We start from the raw sequence: 4,045 nt of genomic DNA on the forward strand, positions 1-4,045 counted from the left end.
GCATCATATTACAAGCCAGGGGCCTCGAGGGCTCGAATACAAGAGCTCAGTCATAGACGAGTTAGCGGAAGCAACAATATCTAAGTACAGACATAAGTTAAACAAGTTGCCATAAAATGGCTAGCACAAACTGGGATACATATTGAAAGAGGCGCAGGCCTCCTGCCTGGGATCCTCCTAAACTACTCCTGGTCGTCGTCAGTGGCCTGCACGTAGTAGTAGGCACCTCCAGTGTAGTAAGAGTCGTCGTCGACGGTGGCATCTGGCTCCTAGACTCCATCCTATGGTCGCAACAATCGGGTATAGAAAGGGGGGAAAGGGGGAGCAAAGCAACCGTGAGTACTCATCCAAATTACTCGCAAGCAAGGAGCTACACTACATATGTATGCATTGGTATCAAATGAAAAAGGGTAGCATATGTGGACTGAACTGCAGAATGCCAGAATAAGAGGGGGATAGCTAGTCCTGTTGAAGACTACGCTTCTGGCAACCTCCATCTTGCAGCATGTAGAAGAGAGTAGATGGTAAGTTCAACAAGTATCATCGCATAGCATAATCCTACCCGGTGATCCTTCCCTCGTCGCCCTGTGAGAGAGCGATTACTGGTTGTATCTAGCACTTGGAAGGGTGTGTTTTATTAAGTATCCGATTCTAGTTGTCATAAGGTCAAGGGACAACTCTGGGTCGTCCTTTTACCGAGGGACACGGCTATTCGAATAGATAAACTTCCATGCAGGGGTGCACCACAGTTCTCAACACGCTTGATCCCCTTTGTCCGGCCACACTTTCCTGGGTAATGCCCGGCCTCGGAAGATCAACACGTCGCAGCCCCACCTAGGCACAACAGAGAGGTCAGCACGCCGGTCTAAATCCTATGGCGCAGGAGTCTGGGCCCATCGCCCATTGCACACCTGCACGTTGCATACGCGGCCGGTGAGCATACCTAGCCTCCCTTATACAAGAGCAGGCGTTCCAGTCCAACCCAGCGCGCGCCGCTCAGTCGCTGACATCACGAAGGCTTCGTCTGATACCACAACGTCGAGTGCCCATAACTGTTCCTGCGTAGTTGGTTAGTGCGTATAGGCCAGTGGCCAGACTCAGATCAAATACCAAGATCCCATTAAGCGTGTTATTTTGAAGTAACCACGAACGCCGACCAGGGCCAGGCCCACCTCTCTCCTAGGTGGCCTCAACCTGCCCTGTCGCTCCGCCACAAAGTAACAGTCAGGGGCCGTCGGGAACCCAGGCCCACCACTACCGGGATGGAACCACCTGTCCTTTCAGCCCCCACACCGGAATCACCCACGGGTACTCTACGAGCCGACCCGACTTTAGTCACCACATGTATCATGTGTAATATGTATAGTAAATACCCGTGATCACCTCCCGAGTGATCACGGCCCGATAGTATAGCATAGCAGACGGACTAGAATGTAGGGCCACTGATGTAGTACTAGCAGCCTATACTAAGCATGTAGGATTGCAGGTAAGGTATCAACAGTTATAGCAACAATGACAGGCTATGCATTAGGATAGGATTAACGGAAAGCGGTAACATGCTACACTACTCTAATGCAAGCACTATAGAAAAGAGTAGGCGATATCTGGTGATCAAGGGGGGGGGGGCTTACCTGAAAGCTCTGCAAAAAGGAAGAAGTGTCATCGTCAACGTAGTCGATCACAGGGGCAGCATCAGTCTCGGAGTCTACTGGAGAGAAGAGGAGGAAGAAATAATAAATATAAAGCAAACATAGCATCACAAAGCATAACATGGCAATATGATGTGCCGGGTGTGACCTAACGTACCTACCGTATGGCTACATGATATAGGTGAAGGGGGAATTCATCCGGGAATGTTTTCTCGATACCGGACCTATGTCAGACAGATGACCGAAGGGGGAAGGTTTCATGTTCATATAGTTAGAGGCATTTGACAGGGAAACAGATCGCGTATCCGGATTCGTTGGATTTTTCTGAGCAACTTTCATGTAGAAAACATTTCCATCCGAATTACAGTTTATTTATTATGATTTTCTAAAGTTTTAAACATTTCTAAATTTAATTTAATTCGAAAATAAAAATGAAATGCTAGGTGCACCCAACTCTGAGCTAGCCTCAATGGATGACAGGTGGGCCACTGCCCAATCAGCAGCCTGGTCAACAGTCAACTGGGTTGCTGATCGGTGGGGTCCAACTGTCAGTGTCTCACTATTTTAACAGTGTGTTTAAAATAAACTAATTAGTGGTGGGCCCCGGTTGTCAGTGGGACATAATTTTAACAATGTATTTAATTGATTAGGTTAGACTAATTAGCAAGTGTGGCTACTGTCAGCGAATAATTAGTGGGGGGTTATTTACTAACCTAATTAGGAGTTAGCTCCTAACTACACAGGGCCGGCTCTAGCGGCTGGGCTCACGCGCGAGCACGCACCAGGGGGAGCGACAGCGGCCACTAAGGGCACGCATGGGCGGCCAGCCAGGCAAGCGGGCGGCGCGAGTGGCGGCAGCCGCGCGGGAGGGCGTGGCCCGGCCGCGGGAGGCACACTCGCGTGGCGCCGCCAGGGGGAGCCGCAAGCAGGGGCGATGCAGGACCGGTACGGCGGGTGCGGCCGGCAGCCGACGAGTTGGGCGAGCGGCCAGGGGAGACGCAGCGGGCGGGGCTTCGACCGAGGCGGTGTCGGCGAGCATCGACGAGGCGCGAGCGGAGCGAGCGTGGGGGTGGCCGCGAGCAGCGAACGAGCGGTCAGGGGGTGCCCGGGGCTGGCCGGAGCGGACGCGAGGCGTGGTGGACAGGGCAGCGGCGCGATGCGCGACGGCAAGCGCAGCACTCGATGGGCGGGGTCGGCGAGGAAGCGGCAGCGGGCTCGTGCTCGCGGGCGCAGGACGGCGACAGGGAGCGGCGCCCCTACAGGCGGCAACGAAGGCGGGCGCCGGCGTGGGGCCGCTGCAGGCGGCAGTGGAGGTGGGCTGCAGCTTCAGGCAATAGCTAGGGGGAGCACGGCGGGAACACGACAGTGGCGAACGGGGCGGGGCACGCGGGATGCAGGCGACATCAGTAAGAAGCAGCAGCGGTAGACAGGCACGCAGGGGGGCAAAACGAACTACGGGAACGGGGTAAAGCTCACCGCGGTGCTCGCAGGCGAGTCGGTGAAGCTGGGGAAGGCCTGAGTGAAGCAGATCGACGAAAACGGCGGCGATGGCAGCAGGTGAAGTCGGGGTCGATCCCGGTGAGGCGAGGCCCTTCAGCCCGATTTCTCCTCACACTATACGAAGACGGCGTCGGGGGAGCTCCGGGACGTGGTGGCGCGGTGCGGGGATGTAGTTGGCCATGGGGACGACGATGACAAGGCGACGACCGCGCGGTGAGGTGGGGGTCGGGAAAAAGGGGGCGCAAGGGGAGGGGAATGGAGATGTTTAGAGTTCGCCCGAGAGGGCTTATCCGCGTGAGGAGGCCGACGGATGGCCGACGCGTGTGGTCGCCGCGCTATGGACGTGCCTCGCGCGTCCAGGGCGACGTGGGTGAATAGGGGAAGAGGAAAAGCAGGGGTGTGGGCTAGGCCTCGCTGGGTGGGTTAAGGCCCAGGGAAACAAGGGGGTTTTCTTTCCTTTCTTTTAGTGTTTCTTTTACTTTTTGCTTTTATTTATTTTTTTCTTTTCTTTTTCACTTTAGTATCTAGTTATTTTAGTTTTAATAAAATAAAAAAGTGGCACCTAAATTAGTGTTACAAAATGTGCCTCTGCCACAAATAATTTAGCACTTAAAATAAAATGGTTTGTAATTGTTTATTATTTTAAAAGCATTTAAATAATTGTTTAGCCCTTGTTTTACTTAATTTAATGCATCTAAATATTTTATAAAAAAAGTGTTTTCTCCACCATAATCATATATGATTTATTTTCTACATTTTGAACATTTTAGTTTCGACATTTGAAAACATTTATGGTTTGACTTGAGTTTGAATTTGAATTTTGAATTGATTTGAATCAACGTGGGACTTGACAACGGTAATCGTGGTGACGTGGCATCATTAGTAGAGGGTTACTG

General features: G+C 52.4%; 1 long non-coding RNA gene across 1 annotated transcript; it reads right to left on the reverse strand.

Annotated features, from left to right (window-relative positions):
• Positions 1 to 232: 232 nt before the first annotated feature.
• On the reverse strand, positions 233 to 3,466 carry LOC119288960. The gene is made up of 3 exons (XR_005141375.1): positions 3,126 to 3,466; positions 1,632 to 1,708; positions 233 to 281 (listed from the first exon to the last, which is right to left on the reverse strand). It is a non-coding gene; the product is annotated as an uncharacterized LOC119288960 (long non-coding RNA).
• Positions 3,467 to 4,045: the final 579 nt, after the last annotated feature.

Source organism: Triticum dicoccoides, chromosome 4A (genome assembly GCF_002162155.2).
Source record: "Triticum dicoccoides isolate Atlit2015 ecotype Zavitan chromosome 4A, WEW_v2.0, whole genome shotgun sequence".
In the NCBI taxonomy this organism is placed as follows: Eukaryota; Viridiplantae; Streptophyta; class Magnoliopsida; order Poales; family Poaceae; genus Triticum; species Triticum dicoccoides.